We start from the raw sequence: 20,506 nt of genomic DNA, 5'->3' as shown, positions 1-20,506 counted from the left end.
AACCTAATTTTATGGGAGAAACGAATGAGACGCAGAATAATATCATAAATCCTAGGGTTGGATAAGTATGGGGAGCGTAAACAGGGTCTTCAGGAGGTCAGAATATTTATAAAGCCTGGAAAAACAACCTAGCAGATAGAATCTGCATAAGCTCTTCCTATAATGAACTTAGGGGCAGTTAATGGAAGAAGGATTTATGCATCTGGGTTCCTGATCAAAAGCCGGAATTGTTTCCTGGCCTGGTTGTGCCACATATGCAAAGGGCCTGGGCTCCAACGCTGAGCTGCAGGTCTGAGCAGACGAAGTAGCACCTAAGCACATGCCCGTGCGCTGAAACTCATGTGCCATCTTCCCCTCCTCTAACTAACTTCTTTGGTAACTCAGTGCTCTCCCTTTGCATACTGTACTGAGTTGACACCAGTTTCTAGGCCAGTATGCATAGGAGTCGGTCACCTGGATCTTGTTAAAATGCAGATTCTGATTCAGTTGGTCTGGTATAGCAGCTGAAATTGCATTTTTAACAAGTTCCCACGTGATGCCACTGGTCCATTGACCACACTTTGAATAGCAAGGCTTGACACTGTACTGGTGTATGTGTCTTCTCCCTGAATTTAGCTGGTCTTTATCTGCATACCACAATCACCAGGATGGTCATAGTTAATACTTAGTTAAAACTATTTCTAATGATAGCTGGAGGCATGGTGATGTGAAGGCACAGTGTGGGTGGACGGTGTATAAAGTATCGATTGTGATTTTTTCCCTCAAGAAGCTTTGTATGAGATGTGACAGAATATCTGCATATGTGTAGATATTTTAGTTTTTAAATTCCATGATAGATTTAAAAAACTAAACGTATATGTGTGCTGTACGGTTGGTATGGACAGGCAGTAGAGATTAAAGGAGAAAGATCAGCTGTGTGCTAGGGCACACAGCAGGGTTCCTGGGACTAGAACTTGAGTCCATACCGGTGACCTTGACCTCTCTGTTTCAGAAGACTATGTTGATGAACTTTGTTTTTTTGGTTAATACATTTATTTATTTATTTATTTTTGGCTGTGTTGGGTCTTTGTTGCTGGGCGCGGGCTTTCTCTAGTTGTGGCGAGCGGGGGCTACTCTTTGTTGCGGTGGGTGGGCTTCTCGCTGCCGTGGCTTCTCTTGTCGTGGAGCACGGGCTCTAGGCACGCGGGCTTCAATAGTTGTGGCTCACGGGCTCTAGAGTGCAGGCTCAGTAGTTGTGGCACACGGGCTTAGTTCCTCTGCAGCATGTGGGATCTTCCCGGGCCAGGGCTTGAACCCGTGTTCCCTGCATTGGCAGGCAGATTCTTAACCACTGCACCACCGGGGAAGCCCCATGAACTTTGTTTTGAAACTCTTTTCCTCCTTGGCTTCTGAGTTGCCACTAGGTTTTACTCTTGCCTTTCTTTGTTTGCATTGTTTATTCTACATTTAACCTGGGTCTTTAATGGGCTACTTCTCCAGCTTAACCCTTTGTTTTCCTCATCCTATCTTCCACCCTCTCTGTAGAAGTTCTCTCCTCTCACCAACTTCCAAAGCCATGTGTCCAGTGCAGAGGTTTCTTTTGAGCCATCATTCTGCTGTCTCCCCCAGGCAACTCTGATTTGCTTCTACTCCTGACTTCCCTTTTTCTCCTATTTTTATGCCTCTATTCTGTTACAGCTGGAAACTCAACCCAATTAGCCACTGACTTCCATTAGTTCTTTGTAAAGCCAACTGCTATGGCCCCGATCCTAATTGCTCTCCCAGGTCTCTTCTTTATCTCATACTCATAGATATTTTATTTGCTACAAAAAAAATTATTTTCCTAAAATACTACTGTCTCCATGATCTGTTGCTTTAAAACTTAATGATTTGGCGCTTCCCTGGTGGCGCAGTGATTAAGAATCTGCCTGCCAATGCAGGGGACACAGGTTCGTTCCCTGGTCTGGGAAGGTCCCACGTGCCGTGGAGCAACTAAGCCCACAACTAGTGCACCACAACTACTGAGCCTGCGCTCTAGAGCCCGTGAGCCACAACTACTGAGCCCGTGTGCCACAACTACTGAAGCCCATGCGCCTAGAGCCTGTGCTCCTCAACAAGAGAAGCCACCACAGGGAGAAGCCCGTGCACTGCAACGAAGAGTAGCCCCCGCTTGACGCAACTAAAGAAAGCCCGCGCCCAGCCACAAAGACCCAACTCAGCCAAAAACAAATAAATAAAATAAAAAAAATACTTAATGATTTTTCTACAACTCTAAGATGGCAAAGGAGAACATTTAGACAACACCCTGAGGAATTAAGCAGAATTATATATTGGTCTATGTGTACACATGTGTATGTCATAGTTATTTGCTTGTCAGTATAAAAAACGATCTGGAAAAGTTGTTTTTAACCAGGGATGCCCTTTACAACCATCTGGTGTGCTTTTCAAAATGCACATGCCTAAGCTCCACCCCATGATGTCTGATCCAGTGTGGTGACCCAAGTGGGGTCTGGACATATCTACCTTGGAAGGAATACCCTGAATACATATGATAACACATGCCTGGTTAAGAAGCACTAATCTGTCATAAGGAATATATGACATGTCTTACATGTTTAATGCAAAACAAGAATATGATATTAGTTACTTTTAAGAAATTCTGGCATTGTATGTGCATTTTTGTAGAATTGTTACTGGACTTATAATTACATACTTAACTCTAATCAGGTTTCTGTAAAATTTAAATAAACCAATTCAAAAAAAAAAAAAAACCACTAATCTCTGAAAGGAGATGACTGCTGTTCAGAAGTACTAAAAATCAAATTAGAAAGGAGGACAGCACAAATCTGGGGCTTGTAGATCTAGAGCCCAAATGAAAAGATTCTATAGTTTTTCTGTTACATAAGTTACTATTTTAGAAACTATAGAATCCCTTCAGGGGAGTCGTAGTTCGTCTTTTGGCAGTGTAGAACAGCACCAGTAGGCATGCCAAACAGTGCTGGTAGCCATCTGCTGGCGTGTCCAATTTTTGGCACACCCATTTAATACAAATGGACCAAGTAGAAATTGTTCAGCAAGTAGTGTGTTGAAACATGGATGTGATTTTTTTTTTTCCTTCATGCCTGATGTCAGTCATCAACAGCTGTGTTAGTTTTGATGAATGTTTCTTCCAGAAGCATTTAAATCCTTATTGGCAACTGAAATAGAGATTTTCAAGAGGGAGTGAAGGATTTGTAAAAAAGAGATAGCATGTGAGACATTTTAGGAGAAACTGGTTCTAAGTGGGAGCCATTTAGCTGGGGGATCACAGTTTGACGCTACTAAAGCTTGGCTTTACTCCTCCAACAACCGCATCAAGATAATATAAAAATAAATAATATTTTCAATAAAGTTTTCAGAATAAGTGGCTTCTCTCTCATTGAGGGCACCTGTACTCATCATTTTTGAATATTGTGCAGTACATTTAATAGCATGCATCAGGAGTACATATTATATATGGCTTTCATTTGATCAGTCTCCAATTGACTGGACAGATAAATCTCTCATATGTTAACCTGAAAGTATAGGGCAAGGAGTATTCACACTCCACAGATTGGTACTACAGTCGACCTCTGAAGAGCAGCAGGGGTCAGGGGCCGACCCTCCAAACAGTCGAAAATCCTTGTGTGATTTTCCTTTTCGTCCTCCATATCTGTGGTTCTTCTGCATCCATGGTTCTGCATTTGCAGATACACCCAACCTTGGATAGGGCAGTACTTTAGTATTTGCTGTTGAAAAAAATTCTGCATGAAAGTGGACCTGCGCAGTTCAAACCCATGTCATTCAAGGGTCAACTGTAATTTATTTGGGTTGCAGTTTGCTCCGTGTGGACTCTTATTGTAAGATGAGGGCCCAAGATTGTCTTCTCTTTAGGAATTCCATTTTAGAGTTGATGCTGATTAAAACTACCCCACATGCTGCCATAGTTGGATGCTCTGTTCAGTGGCAGCAGGTTGACCGAAATCTGGGACCCTTTTGGAATTGTGACTTTTTTTCTGCAAAGGAGCCCCTCTGTGACATTCTTAATTTGTGATTCCACTGAAGTAAGGATAACTCAGCAAAGAGGAAAGAGTGGCTTAACTAGTTACCCTCATGCCACCAACTCAGTCACTATTTTTATTTGGTAGCAGTTTTACTTGGACAAGTCAGCAATGCTGTCTTATGACCTCAGTAAGAAAGTGGAGCCTAATAATTGATGGGGGTGGGGAGAGGGCTGTTTAGGTCTTTGATCTCAGGAAATTGTGTGGTGAATATATTCAACAAGTTTTTAAAACTCCGCCACCTGTTTGCAAAAAAAACCCAAGTGAATTATCGTAAACTGTTTTAGAATCTTCCATGTATTCTACAGTCTGATGATGGGTGAAATTTTGCCAAAGAGAAAATTCATCTTTGATTATTTTTTCCATCAGATCATGACATCATTCATACAGTTTACCACCAAAGTTCTCCTGAAGATTGATGTAGTTTTTGAAGGGGAGAATACGAAAGTATTGTCTTATCTTCTAGAGAAATGGCATCTTCATTTTTTTAGTACTGGGATATATGATAAGCAACTCATTGATGCTGATCCTGAGTCTGGAAAAAATGAATCATAAAATTGAAGGACAACCTCTTAGTTCTTGAAAAGTACAGGACTGAGTTCTTTTGTTACTGTTGTGATGGTGATTATTTCCCATTAATACACAACAGCCCTTGGATCGATGAACAACTTTTAAGGTATGTAGTTACACATCTAGTTATTGTTCAAATTTGGTCAAGCCCGTGAATGTCTTGGTGTTCAAGACTATTCTTGACTATTTTAAATGGTTTTAAATCTATGGCTTGTATCGAGGTCAGTTTTAACTTTGGAGCAGGGAGCAGCAAACTTTTCCTGTAAATGGCCAGAAAAGAAATATTTTCAGCCACATGAACCTTGTCACAATTACAACTCAGCTATTGTCTCAACAAAAACAGCCAGAGACAAAGCAAACGTATGTGGCTGGGCTCCAATAAAACTTTAATTATGGATGTTGAAGTTTGAACTTATCATTTTCATGTGTCCTGAAGCATTATTCTTAAAAAATTTTTTTCCAACCGTTTAAAAATTTAAAAACTGTTTTTAACTTATGGGCCATATGAAAACAGATGGCAGGCTGGATGTGGCCAGCCAGCCATAGTTTGCTAAATCCTGCTTGAGGATTACAATACTATTAGCAGTTCTGTCAGAGTTTCAAGAAAAAGAATATGGTCTTATAGTACCAGGCACAGTCACCATTGCTCAGAGTGTCACTATATAATAGAAACACTAGAACAGTTCTGTATGCCCATCTAATATTTCTGGGACGCAGTGCCTTGATGCTGTGCTGTTTTGTTAGCTCAGTCAGGCCCTCTTTGAAGTTGTTAGTATTATTAAGACAATATCACTTTCACTATAGAAATTTTGAAGATTGATGAATTGAACTATAGACCCTTTACTCTTCTGCCTTGAGTAAGCTTTTGAAACCTTTTCCCCTCTTTCTGCTCCACACCTACCATCTGTGAAAAGTGAACTCAGGTTTTCCATTTAGATCAAGCCTCTCACATTCGTTGATGGCATATGGCTAGGCCTCTAATTCATGTGTACTGGCTAATTAAGGAAAACAGATTTTTGCTAAAAATATCAGAGAGGCCATGCTTTGGCCAAGCTGTCTGTATCTGAGGTACTGCTGGTCAGTTTTCTTTAAATCCTAAATTTCTCAAGGCTCTGTAATTTTATTCAACATGGCTAGTGTCTGTATCTGAGGTACTGCTGGTCAGTTTTCTTTAAATCCTAAATTTCTCAAGGCTCTGTAATTTTTCCAGTAATTTGATTCAACATGGCTAGTGATGAAAAGGACAGAGTATATGGAGGAATAACAATTTATTAAGGCCTACTGTTCTTATTTAATTCTTGTCTGCCAGTTTTTGAATTTATATGCCATTTCTTATTGTTGTTTAGTCTATGTTAAAAGATATTTATTTCTGATTTGGAACAGGATCATGAAAATCATTACAATCAACTTTGATTATAGAGAATTTTTAAATGTAGAGATAATGTTTATTAAAAAATTGGGGGAAAAAACACTCCAAAGCCTACCACCCAGATATAAATACTTTAATAACTTTTTTTACTTATATGGTATTGTATTCTATAGATGTACCCACACAAATACACATACATGCTATGTATCTGAGCTTGGTGCCTGCCCTTCTTGAGATATTTTTTCATAGAACCTGCCTCCTCAGGGTGCCTGAAGAAGGCTGTAGAAACATGATGTTTTATGCTTTATCTTCAGGATCTATAAATCATTTACACCTGAGTGGCAGTCCAGCCACTCGTGCTGTAACATGACATATGCATTCCTAAAAACTGCCACACTTTGCGAAATTGCACCAAAAAACATAACAGCACAATACAGGGCTTATGAGAAAAATGAGTCGAGGCACAACACTCAAAACATCATCAGGGACACATTTTAAATAAAGATAGGAACCTGATAAAAATAGTAGCACAGTTCTACACATGTTAAATGGTTAAGAAATACATAAAGACTGTAATAAATATGGCACTTACGCCTCGAAAAGGATCTGAAGACTGCTTGTAATTTGGTGTTGGTATATTAGTTTGCTAGGGCTGCGTAACTAAATACCACAGACTGGGTGACTTACACAACAGAAATGTATTTCTTACAGTTCTGGAGGCTGGAAGTCCAAGATCATCAAAATGTTACAGAGTTGATTTCTCCAGAGGCCTCTCTCCTTGGTTTGCATGTGGTCCCCTTCTCCCTGTGTCGTAACATGGTCTTTACTCTTGCACATTCATCCTTGGTGTCCCTTCCTCTTCTTATAAGGACACCAGTCATACTGGAATAAGATGCCACTCTTATGACCTCATTTAACCTTAGTTACTTCCTTAAAGCCCTATTTCCAAATACAGTCACATTAGGGGTTAGGGCTTCAACATATGAATTTAGTGGGAATACAGTTCAGTCCAAAACAGTGTTGGAAGGGTTACAGCTCATAAGTTGCTGTGAGGGGGTGGAAGGAGGGTGATCTGAAATGGGAGGGACAGTTGTAACACAGGTGGATGTGTCTCACAACATGTGTGAATTGAAGTAGCTTGGAGATGTTGAGGGGTGTGTGTGTGTGTGTGTGTGTGTGTGGTATGTGTGTGTTCTGTGTATTCCTGCACTGCTTAGGTCAACTCATTACAGTTTTCTGCATTCACCTAGTGTTTCTGGCAGATTAAATCGCACGTAAGCAAATATGAAGCTCATGTTATGCTCACATAGTATTGGGAGACATTTATGGTTTCAGCATATGGTTTACAGCAGCATTATGGTGTAGTGAGCTCTAGGAGCCAGGTAGTATGAGTTTGAGTCTCCTCTCTAACATAAAGATGTATGTGGGATGTTTGGGAGAGTTGTTTGACCACCCTACGCTTCAGTTTCTTTATTCGGAGAATGGGCATATGAATAGTGCCTGCCTCATAGGGCCATTGTGAAGACTAAATGAGTTAACGTATATAAAGAGTTTAGAGAGATGTCTTGCACATAGTAAGGGGGTGGTGAATGTTAGCTACCTTCAACATCATTGAATTGTCTGTTAAGTCAAGTTGGTGTAACAGGAGAAGCAACAAATAGTACGGTTGTCCCTCTGTATCTGTGGATCCCGCAAATACAGAGGGCTGACTGTACTGTACCATTTTGTAAAAGGGACTTGAGCATCTGAGGATTTTGGTACCCGTGGGGGTCCTGGAACCAATCCTCCATGGTTACCAAGGGAGGACTGTAGCCTGTCACAACCATGCACTGGCCGTGGCATATTCCCTAGCAGAGGTGGCTCTGGTGTTCGAGAGGAGAAATCCAAGGAGATGCAAGGAGAGCAGCTTCTCAGTTTAGAGCAAAACTCTTTCATCCTGTGGAACCCCAAGGGGGCAGGATCCGTGTGGGCTCACAGGGATGTCAGCATACAAGAAAGATGCCAAACCTCTATCTGAGTTCAGAGCATCAGAGCCTTTGGCTGGCTGCTGAGTAGCGATGTGACAGAAGTGGCTGAGAAAAGGTGTCCTACTTCAGCAGGGAGCCAGGCCCGCTGTGCCTCTGGAAGCCCAGGCTTTTGAAGCACCACATGAGAGATGTCAGAACACACAGTGAATATCTTCGAACCACAGAGATTTAAAATTTGCCCAGGTGATTCTGAGGAGGACACAGCTTGTTTCTGCCAAGAGGGTGGGAGGAATAAGGCTGGATCCCCTCAATGCTGGCTTTGGTAAAGCCCTCTCTGCTGGGGCCAGGGCAGTCTGAGCAGCCTTAGGAGGTCAGCGTGGCTTCTGGGGACAGGAGTTAACGTAATACTTGGTTACTTCCTAAGTGCAGGCGAAGGGGTAAGGGGGCAATGGATCTTGAACATATTTGAGGATGGAAATCAGATGTACCTGGTTCATGTCCTGGCTCAAGCTCCGTTACCCTTAGCGAATAATTTAACTTTCCCAGATGCCTCTTCTGTAAAGGGGAGATGACTCCTATTTATGGGGTCATTCTGGGGATTAAACGAGAGGGTCTGTCAGTGCCTTGTTCCCTTTCAAGTGGGCTGTTTGGGGCAGTTGATTCTGTTATTAGTTAAGTTGTTCATTATCTTAGGTAGGGAGCCATAAGCTGGAATACTTAAGTGATGTGACTCCTTTCTAGGGCCTCTTCCTTATGGCCCTGGCCGTGGGGTTTTCTGGGTCTTGTATCTCAATTTGCCATCAGGAGAACTGTAGTTGAGACTGTTGAGAAGCAAGCGCTTTGTGGCTTCCTCTTGGGAATCCAGTCTGGTTTGCCCTCTCTTTCTCTCTCGTTCTCTTTTGTCTTTCCACCCTACCCCATCCCTTGCACTCACCTACCCCCTCCTGCTGTTACAGGGGCGCTTGCCTTCTGTTTCCTCCTGGCTCTTCGCCCTTCTGTGATTAGCTCATGGTGGCCACGTTCCTTACCCAGGGGCAGACAGGAGGTTTAAAAGAATCCTCTGTCATTACTAATTTGGCTGTAATTGTCTTAAAAGTTGGGACATGGCATATGACTCCTGATGTTTGAGTATAGCACCTAATAATGTAAGGGGTGAATGTGTTTTATGTCAGGTGGTGGTGGTGGGAACGGTGGGCACTTGGAACAGAGCAACAGGAGGTCCAGCCATGTCCCTTTTGGGAAGATTTGAACAGATTCCAAGTGACTATGGGGGAAGCAAGTCTTTAAGGTTTATTTGCAGGCCTCCCCAAATCTAAATTCATAATGAGCTGTCCATGAGATTGGAAAACTTAGCTAGAGGTGATTAAAGCCAATGATTTTGATTCTGAATGCAAGTTGAGCTGCTGCCTGTGTCTGTAGGGCTGGCATGATTTGAGTGAATTAAAGTATTTCAGAAAAATCACTTTAAATTTGGCCGGTTTTTAAAAATGTTTCCTATATACTGTCTCAGAGCAGTTGCCAACTAATGGGAGGCTATATACTGTGCCTAGAGCTCAACTGTGTAGAAAGTTAATTGTGCCGTGCCACACACATGGTGCACCGACACCCAGGCCAAGGTTAGCAGCAGAGTTGGCATTAAAGGTTAGTATACAAGCCTTGGCCATGTCGATTAATTCTGCAGCGTTCTGATAATGCCTGTACTCCGTGTATTTAGCCACAGATGTAATGAAATTGCATATTTTCATCTTATATCTGATTATATCACAATAGGTTTTCTTGCAGATACAGTGAACACCTAATGCTGGTAGGAGAACGAGACCCCCAGCAGGGAGGGGAAAGGGTTGTTTACCGAGGTTATGTTGTATTCCGGATTCTGTAATGGGGCCTTTACACTTAACCCTCACAACCACCATCTGTCATATGTTAGGTCTTAAAAGCCTTTCTTACCCATGTAGAAACCAAAGCAAGGAAGGGTGGAGTAACCGACCCAGCACCATACAGCTCATGTCTGGTATTTCCACCATAAGCATCTTTGCTGTAAACATCTTTGCCACAAGCATTTTTGCCACGTAACTAATTAGCCATAAGGCAGTTTTGCCTTCAAAGATGTAATAGTGAAAGTGAATAAAAAAATTAAATGAATAACAAAAATAAAAAGACTTTATTGCAAAATACAAAATATTCGAGTACATTTAAAATGTGTGTAGATTCATGGCAATGCTGTGCAGATAACTGATTTTATTTTGTGGGTTGTACCTAAGCACTTATCTTTGAAGTTTTTGTTCATAGTATAAATGTTTTTTCCTTATTGATTCGTCTCCTCATTCAGCATTGTACTTTTTCTGTTTTGCTAAAATTTCTTCCTTCATTAAGAAGAAAGAAAAACAGGATCGTTTTATTTCTTGACATATTGTCACCTGTCTGTCAATAGCTGTTGAAGAGTTCTATGGGAAATGCGGGTTCAACTCTGTGCCACTGTGTAGACCATTATGAGGGCTAAGACTTATGTGATATAAAAATGGGAGTACTGCATCCATGGAGAAATGAGACCAACTGTCAACCGGTTATTTTATCTTTTACAGCAAATTGCCTTGCCTTACGTCCGGCCAATTAGTTACGCAGCAAAAATGTTTAAGGCAAAGATGCGTCCAGCGAAGGTACCTATAGAGCTCACACAGCTAGTAAGCCACAGAGCTGGGATTTGTACCCAGCGTTGCCTAAATCCAGGAGCTTGTGTTATTTCAACTGCACAATGTTAGAGAAAGCTCAGGAACATTATATGTTACCGCATCCAGAGCAAATACGGAAAGGGGGCACTGTGGTGTTTTATTTGCATATCACAGCCTCTTTTCTCTTTCCTCTTCACCTCCAGTTTATGAAAGCCTGGGACCAGACTTCATTGCTTCTCTTGGCACTGTTAGTAATTCTGTACTAGTGCACTTGGAGACTTGTTATTTTCACTCTTTGCATCTCTCTCTGTTACTAAACTGACCAAGACCATGACTTTCGGGACTGTCTTCTTCATCTTTTCATTCCCACAGCTCAGCACATGCCTGGCGTTTTGTGAGACCCCAGGAAATGTCTACTGAAAGAATAAATTATTTGGATCAGTGGCTGGATTGAACCTCTAGAGACGAGAGGACTAAGTTTAATTAGAAGAAGCTCAAGTTTATTGTCTTTCAAATACACTATAGGCATACCTTGCTTTATTGGGCTTTGCATTATTGCACTTCGTAGATACTGTATTTTTTACAAATTGAAGATTTGTGGCAGCCCTACGTCGAGCTAGTCTGTTGGGATCATTTTTCCAACAGCATTTGCTCACTTCCTGTCACATTTTGTATGTATGTGTCACATTTTGGTAATTCTCACAAAATTTCAAACTTTTCATTATTATTATATTTGTTATGGTGAACAGTGATCTTTGATGTTACTAGTGTGTTTTGGCTCTTTTTAGCAATATAGTATTTGTAAACTAAGATATGTACATTTTTAAAGATATAATGTTATTGCACACTTAATAGACTATAGTATAGCATAAACATAACTTATATGCTCTAGGAAGCCAGAAATTCATTTGAATCACTTTATTGTGATATTTGCTTTATTGCAGTGGTCTGGAACGGAACCCACTGTATCTCTAAGGTGTACCTGTAGTCCTAGGGAAGATTGAGATGGGGAAGAAGGGGGCAGGAAAGGCTTCCTGGAGGAGGTGACACTGCTGAATTTTTAAGGGTGATTACTTTGGCCAGGTAGAGCAAGAGTGAGGGTGCCAAAGCCTGCTTCAGGAAGTGGAAAACGCCTGAGGAGTATGGTGGGTTTGGGGAACTTCAGCTTGAAGGGCTGAAGAGGAGAGGAAGGGCTAAGAGGTGACTGCAGCCCTATTGCCAAGCCGAGGCCCTGGGCATTTCTTCCCACCCTTTCTTCTCTACACATCTAGGGCCATCTGACCTTTTTCTAAAATGTCCTCACTTTACCTTCCTTCACAGAAATCCCATGTTTGCTAAGTACTTGGCTCATTTAAGAATGGAATTGGCTTTTATTAGCAGTGCCTCATACCAATGTATGACTAAGACTGAACCCTTTTGTTTATCTTTTTGTTGGGAAAAAAAAAACTTGCTCATTGAACATAAATCTCTCATTGGTAAATACGTAATAGAGATGATTTTGAGCAGGGACCTTCCTGTGTTCCTTGTGTGGTCTGCCTTCCAACCTTTGTCTGGTCCTCTGAAGAGGATAATATAGTGCATAGAATTGGCATGATGACCTTTCCTCCCCCGACCCCGGTCCTGCCACAAACATGCAAAAATTAAACATCTAAGGGAAAAAGAAGGAAAACCAAGTTAAATTATCACCTCACTATTGGCTATACCAACTGTGTCATATTTTACAGAAAAAAATCAGGGTATGGGACCCATGATAACTGGCTATGTGTCATAAACTCAGCACTCTGTAGTCAGGGTCCAACATTAAAAAAAAACAAAACAAACCAGGACATGCAGTCAGGAAAGCATGAGCATGCTTGTATGCTTTTGGGGACAGTGTATGCTTTTGGGAATATTTGAAACCTAGATTGTCCCAGAAAATCCAGAAAAAAATCATATGCCCACAGGACTTAATTCACTTCAATTTCCCAAATGGTTACAAAGGGTCTTTATGCGGCAGGGGCTAGGTGCTGGGGGATTTACAAGTAAAGAGGACAAAATTGCTGTTCTCTGGTACTCAGAGTGTAAGAGGGGAAAAAGACACAACAATTTAGCAAAGGGCTACATGCGTATGTAGCACTCCCTGGGGACAGGGCTGAGTCATCATGTTATAATGGGTACTTTGGGTTAGCAAACCAAATTTGAGATAAACAAATCTAAGAATTGGTCCATGTAGAGAGTATCTTGCGAATGCATTTTATGATGGATTTGAGTGACAGAATTAATATTGAAGTATATAAAATATTGAATTATCTATGGAATTTAAATCTTTGGATACCGAGGAACAATATTTATCTGGTGATATCCATGGAATAACAAGTGACCATCTTGTAATGGGATCCTTCCAGACCTTCCTACAACGGAGTGTGTACCACTAAGCCTCACTGTGGTTATTATTGTTCTGGTTGCTGAGAGAGTCATTAAGTGTGCAGATTCATTACTTACGCTGGATCTTATTTGGTGCTCCTATCAATGGAAACCAGCTTTCATCCACAGCCATCACTGAGCTTTCTTTTAGGTGTCCCTTTCTTCTCTGTGGGTGGGAGGGTGGGGACAGGCATAGATGACTGGCTGGAGGGGGCAGGCATTGTAGAAGTGCTTTCCGGCTTTTCTCAGGTCCAACCCAAGGACCTGAAGATTGGGATACCGTTTCCAGGAAAATGGAAACCAAGTAAGAAATTCTCAGTGGTACGTGCCCTATTTTGTGAGATAAGGTGTGAGAGTCTTAAATTTGTACCTGTAACACTAGTTGATAGGTCCATACAGACCTCAAGAAGTTGCCAGATGCAGAATTTCCTCCAAAGTTATTCTTTACGTGTCCTTTTCAAAGGACACTCTTCTTTTTCTTCTGTTATTCATTCAGATGGTAGTTCTCATCTGTGATTTTCTCTCCCATTATTAATTTTAGTTGTGAAAATGTGTCCAATTGGAGCTGATTTCCATCCTTGTTGATTCTAATTCTGAAGTAGGACTTGAACCTGTGTGTATCATTTAAAGTTGATCAATTCAAAATAAAATATTGTTTTTATCTTGAATTATGAAGGGTTTAAATGAATCCTGGCCAAACCTCTGGTGTACTAAAGTCTAAAAGCTTCTCTTGCTTCATGAGTTTAAAATTCTTATTTCTGTTTCTTCCCAGTCAACATTATTGAGCATTTACTACATGCTGGGTTCTGTGTCAGATGTTAGTTGGAAAATTAGGACCTCTTTCCTTGATGGATAAATGACAGTGTTTCTTTACTTCACTCTCTAAACCTCAGTTTCCCTATCTGTAAAAAGGCTGATAATCTTAAAAACTTGGCAGACTTGTCATAATGATTAAATAAAATAATTTCTATGAAGTACCTAAAATAATTTCTATGTTTCTATGCCTAACACATAGTAAGAGTTCAAGAAAAGTAATTATTTTTTTTTTTTGCCGTACGTGGGCCTCTCACTGTTGTGGCCTCTCCCGTTGCGGAGCACAGGCTCTGGACGTGCAGGCTCAGCGGCCACAGCTCACGGGCGCAGCCGCTCCACAGCATGCGGGATCCTCCCGGACCGGGGCACGAACCCATGTCCCCTGCATCAGCAGGCGGACTCTCAACCACTGTGCCATCAGGGAAGCCCAAGTAACTACTTTTGATCAATCTGAATTTCTCTGTGTTAAAGGCAGGCAAAAATGAATTGAATTCCCTTACCTAGTCAAATACTACTACTCCAAGTGTACGTAATACCTTAGTGTCCCATATGCGTTTTATCTAGGCTTTATTTCTATTTTATAATCATTTAAATTATATATAGTAACATATAATAATAATTAAAAACTTCTTCCCTTTTAAGAAAAGTTTCTTGGAGATTGGAGAGAGAACATGGTTTTCTGGCTTTCTGACTTTTAAAGTGAAATGAAATTTGGCACCAAAGTCCTTCACTTTTCCAGAACAGCAGGATACGGCCCTTGTGGTGGAATCAGGAGGCTTATATTTTGGCGAAGAAGTCAGGGCACACAGGGCCCAAGCAGACATCAGGGTCTAGGGTGCCCATTCTACCTGCCTGTCTCTATTACTTACCGACTCACCCTGCATCAGTGTCTTGAAACCTAACATGGGTCAAAATAGTACTTCAAATTTAAAATGAGGCCCTAGAGTTTTTCTGGACATATAAAGCACTCACATTTGCAAGCACTTAAATAAACGTTAGCTGTTATCATACTAATGACGATTAGTAGCAGCACTATAGTTGCCCTTGAAGCAAAGAAGGACCTCCTCTGTGTGGACTCATTTCTTGAACAAGTTTTGGCTTTTCTTAAGAATTTCATGAGGATTTATAAAAATCCATCTCTCTTTGGATTGTACTGCTAGGTAGACATACCGTGCCGGTTCCTGCCCCTTGGCCTTTGCTCATACTGTTACCCCCCCCGCCCCCCACACACAGGATGCCCTTTCCCTTTCCTTGTCCTGACAGATATCTGCTCATCCATCAAGACTCTGTTTACTTACCCTCACTGAGCAAATCTGGGCATTTAGTGAGTGAGGAATTTATGGCAGGCACTGTGCTTAGTGTCTAGTGAGAGCAGATCTGGAAGCAAATCGTTATAAGCTGTGTGGCCACGAAGGGGGCATCATACTCCCATTCTCTTTTTCCCCTAGTAGCCCCGACAGTTCCCACTTTTGGGTACCCCCTTAATAATAACAATAACAGTCCATTGCTCTTCTGTTTTTATCAGCTAACCTATAAACTCCTCTAGGGCAAAGGTCCATCTTACCCCTGTTTGAATACCCAGCACGTGGACTGTGCTTGCACATAGAAGGTGCCCAATGCATGTTTTCAGCACACGTGAACACATTTTTAGCGCTAACAACCTTCTAGGGATTATTTGCCAAGTCTTTGTTCCATGCATTGCCCAAATATATTTTGAGTACCTACTGTATGCCAGCAGTCCTGAAGTGCTTGGGACATAGTTTACATTTCACTGGGAGAGGAAATAATGGACAAGTAAATAAAATATATAGGATATCAGTTGGCTTGGAGCACTCTGGAGGAAAATTAAACTGAAAGAAAGATCAGGAGTGTGTGTGGGTATGAGCGTTTAGAGGTTGTCAGGAAGTCACAGTTGAGAAGGTGGCATTTGGACCAAGGCCTAAGAGGTGAGGAGACCTCTTGAGTGGAGGGGGTGCAGGTGCAAGTACCCTGAGGAAGAGCGTGCCTGGCTGACGTGAGGTCAGGGGTGTATGGGGCTGAGGGTGTGTGGTGGAGAGAGAAGTAGGAGGTGAGGTCAGGGGGTGGCCAGGGGGTGGCCAGATGGTACAGAGCCCTGAGATCCCTGGAAAGACTGTAGTGTTTACTCTGCGAAAGCACCCATTGGAGGGTTTTGAACTCATGGTGGGGATGTGGTCTGATTAACATTCTAATGTTAATCACACTGGCTGATGTGTTCAGAATGGATTGTGGGGAGATAAGAGGGGCATGCATGGGAGACCAGGTAGAAGAAGCTACTGCAGTCATCCAGGGAGAGTTCTCCGTGGCTTTGAACCAATGTAGTAGTAGTGGAAGTCGTAAGAAGAGTTTAGGAAGTTTTAAAAAGTTTTAATTTTGAAGAATTTCAAACATAAAAAAGGGAAAATTTAGCCAACACCCATATATTCATCAACATTTTTGACTTAATTGCTTTACCTATGTCGTTTTTGGTAAACCATTTCAAAGTAAATTACAGATGTTACGAGACTTTGTGCTTCAGCATGAATCTCCAGGAAAGAAGGATGTTCTCCTACAGAAACAGAGCGCCATTATCATACCAAACTAATAGATAGCTCATATTCAGATTTCCATAGTTGTCATCCCGGACATGCCTTTTATATCTGTATTTCTTTCTAGATAGAAACTAATCAATATTCATTCATTATATTTAGTTGTTATGTCTCTTAAACCTTCCTCTTTCATTTTAACTTTCCTATTTTGTAACAATTTAAAATTTACAGTAAAGTTTTAAGTCTAGTCTAAGAAATTCTGTATAAACTTTATCCAGATCCAACAGTTGTTAATATTATGCCCTAGTTGCTTTAGTATTGTTTCTATGTAAGTTTCAGATCTGGATTTATTCTGAGGCCAAACAGAATTTGCCGAGAGATTGGTTGTGTTATGTGAGAGCAAGTGAGCGATTCAACGTTGTCCCGCAGGATTTGGCCCGAGCAGGTCGAGGGCAGGAGTTGCCATTTGCTGAGTTGAGGAAAGTGAGAGAGGAGCAGGTCTAGGAGCAAGCTGGGGTCTCAGTTTTGGTTGTGTCAAGTTTGTGCATGCTGGAGGGGTGTCCTAGGCCGCTGGGTATATGAATAGGGAGGTTAGGGACACATCTGCAGGTATAAATACGGCAACTGTCAGTGAATTATAATAGATGGTATTTACAGCCCAGAGACTGTGAGATCAGAAGGAGAATGAGGATAAGAGGAGAAAGCGGCTGAGGCCTGAGCCCTGGGGGTGTGCTCATGTTAGAGACAGTGGCGTTAGGAAGGAGCTAATAGAGGAGATGGTGAAGGAGGGAGAGTAAGCAGGAGAAAGCCGGAAGAAGAAGGTGCTAGCGACCAACCACGTCAGACACGGCTGATGGGTCATGTAAGTCGAGGACGGAGAAGAGACCATTTTATTTGGTCATGGGTGTCATGAAAGTCGTTGGTATCTTTGACAAGAGGAGTTTGGATGGAGTGGCGGGGGTGAAACCTCAGTCTAAGAAGGCTCAAGAGAAAATGGGAGGAGAGAAAATGGAATATGGGGAACTTGCAAGGAGTTTGTTGTAAAAGAGTGGTTCCGGGAAAGAGGGTGGTAACTCAAGGAGGGATGTGGGGTTAAAACTTCTTTTCTTTTTAAATTTTTGTTGATTTGTAAATTGAAGTACAGTTTATTTACAATAAGACTTTTTTTTTTTTTTTTTTTGCGGTACGCGGGCCTCTCACTGTTGTGGCCTCTCCCATTGCGGAGCACAGGCTCCGGACATGCAGGCTCAGTGGCCATGGCTCACGAGCCCAGCTGCTCCGCGGCATGTGGGATCTTCCCAGACCAGGGCACGAACCCGTGTCCCCTGCATCGGCAGGCAGACTCTCAACCACTGCGCCACCAGGGAAGCCCTACAATAAGACTTTTTTTAAGGAGGGAAAAATTACAGCATATTTTGTGAGCCAGTGGGACTGATCCAGCAGAGGGGGAGAAATGGATGATGTGAGAGAGGGAGAGATGACAAGAGCTGTATCCCTGCCTAGTCAGGGGGAGCAGGGATGCGGTGCCCACATACCAGTTGCCTTCATTAGGAGCGTGGCTAGGAGGGAAGCCAGAGAACCTGAGCCGGGATGCAGGCAGGTAGAGTCCTGTTGAGACGTTGGGAGAAGTCAAGAGATCACTTCTACCATCTTAGTGAAATAGGAACCGGGGTAATCAGCAGACAGTAAAGAGGGAGGACAAGGTATTGGAATTTTGAGAAGAGAGAGGAGAAAGTGTGAAATAATTGTCTGGAAGTGTATTGATTCATTTCTTTGGATGGAGTATGTTTATCTGTGTGTGGGGTGGCAGGCAGGGAGGGCGTGGGGCATTATAGATTGCCTTTTCTAGGAAAGAAGTGTCAGTAGAGTGAGGTCACTCTTCAGTGCCCAAAGCTGCTGGGCTGGGACACGCCTTCACCGTGCAGTGAATGGCTACTTAAGTGGGCAGCTAGGTAGAAAGCAGAGGCTTAGAGCCCTGGCTCAGGCATCTGGTGGTGCAGCTTCACTGCAGGCATTTATCAGACCAGACTGTGGAACTGGTATTAACCAGTGTTAAGGACCGAATGTGTGTGTCCCTCCAAAATTTATATGTTGAAGCCCTAACCCCTAATATGATGGTACCTGGAGGTGAGGGCCTTAGGGTTAGAAACGGTCATGGGGGTGGTACCTGCATGATGGGATCAGTGCCCTTTTAAGAGGAGGAAGAGGCACCGGAGCTCGCGCTCTCTGCTCACACAAAGAGGTCACGGGAGCACACAGCTAGATGGTGGCCATCTGCAAGCCACGGAGAGAGCCCTGAACAAAAACCGAATCTGCTGCCACTTTGATCTTGGACTTCCCAGTCTCCAGAACTGTGAGAAATAAATGTCTATTGTGTAAGCCACGCAGTCTATGGTATTTTATAGCAGCAGTGTTGACTAAGGCAACCAATAAGCATTTACTAATTATCCTTTCTACATTTACTGTTTAGAGGAGGGAGGGCAAGTCACTTATGTCCTTCAGTCAGTCTGTAACTTTGGAGATACTGAGGGGACAGAACTGACCCACGGAGCCTGTTTTGCATATGGTTACCTTTAAGGAAAATGTTCCCATCTTAATAAAGCACTATTATATCTTTTAGTTCATTGTCCTGTGAGCTGCTGAGGTAGTCAATTCTTGTTACATTGGAGGACGTTGCATTCCAAACTCCCTTCTATCCTAAGAAATTCTGTACCACATGCTGAAGACTCTTAAGCTGCCACGTGGATTCCACTCGAGCTTTGGATGATTTGATGCATTCGATATTTTTATTTCATTTAGGCTTTTACTTTTGAGAAACACATCCAGATATGCCCATAGCCAGCCAGCCAGTTTTCTAAATCTGCATATAAATAAAAGAGAAAAAAGGAAAAAAGGCAAGCAGCATTTCCCCCCTGTTTTTTTCTCTTTATACTTTGTACATTGTATCCTCATTAAGTGATTTCGATCTAAGTTTCTCCCTTTAAAAGTAAGGAATTCGTTAGAAGACAATCAAGCGAATAAAAAACTGGTAAGGGATGCATTTTCATAAAATCCCATGAGTATAACTCTTTTGATACTTAAAAAGTAGTCTGCTGCCTCTGATAATTATCTCAAATAAAATCCTTTTTTCCCTATAAAATTATTAAATGTTTAATTAAATGTCTGCAAGATATGATTTAATGGCTCAACTCAAATCAAAAGTTTTTCTATAAATATAATAAAGTTTTAATCTCAATAGCAAAAATAATATGCTTTAGGGTGGAGCCTCCAAATTAGAGACCCCATTTGTTTATTTTTATTTTTGTTTTTATTTCCATTTCTCTAGGAGGTGGGTCAAAAAGGATCTTGCTGTGATTTATGTCATAGAGTGTTCTTCCTGTTTTCCTCTAATAGTTTTATAGTGTCCAGTCTTACATTTAGGTCTTTAATCCATTTTGAGTTTATTTTTGTGTATGGTCTTAGAGAGTGTTCTAATTTCATTCTTTTACATGTAGCTGTCCAGTTTTCCCAGCACCACTTATTGAAGAGGCTGTCTTTTCTCCATTGTATATTCTTGCCTCCTTTATCAAAAATAAGGTACCATATGTGCATGGGTTTATCTCTGGGTTTTCTATCCTGTTCCACTGATCTATATTTCAGTTTTTGTGCCAGTACCATACTGTCTTGATTACTGTAGCTTTGTAGTATAGTCTGAAGTCTGGGAGCCTGATTCCTCCATCTCCGTTTTAATTTCTCAAGATTGTTTTGGTTATTTGGGGTCTTTTGTATTTCCATACAAATTGTGAACTTTTTTGTTCTAGTTCTGTGAAAAATGCCATTGGTAGTTTGATAGGATTGCATTGAATTTGTTGATTGCTTTGGGTAGTGTAGTCATTTTCAGAATGTTGGTTCTTCCAATCCAGAAACATAGTATATCTCTCCCACTGTTGTATCATCTTTAATTTCTTTCATCAGTGTCTTATAGTTTTCTGCATACAGGTATTTTGTCTCCTTAGGTAGGTTTATTCTGAGGACAGTCTCAGAGACCTCTGGGATAACATTAAACACACCAAGATTCGAATTATAGGGGTCCCAGAACAAGAAGAGTAAAAGAAAGGGACTGAGAAAATAT

At 41.7% G+C, this 20,506-nt stretch overlaps 1 protein-coding gene across 2 annotated transcripts in view; it reads left to right on the top strand.

Annotated features, from left to right (window-relative positions):
* CERS6 (ceramide synthase 6) overlaps nt 1-20,506 on the top strand; it is a 317,168-nt gene that overhangs the window by 102,311 nt on the left and 194,351 nt on the right. The gene's annotated exons all lie outside the window — the stretch shown is intronic.

Source organism: Monodon monoceros, unplaced genomic scaffold, assembly GCF_005190385.1.
Source record: "Monodon monoceros isolate NGI ecotype Baffin Bay Population unplaced genomic scaffold, NGI_Narwhal_1 Super_Scaffold_16, whole genome shotgun sequence".
NCBI classification, from domain to species: Eukaryota; Metazoa; Chordata; class Mammalia; order Artiodactyla; family Monodontidae; genus Monodon; species Monodon monoceros.
The sequence above is the reverse complement of the archived record's forward strand: the minus strand, read 5'-3'. Positions and strand labels throughout refer to the sequence as shown.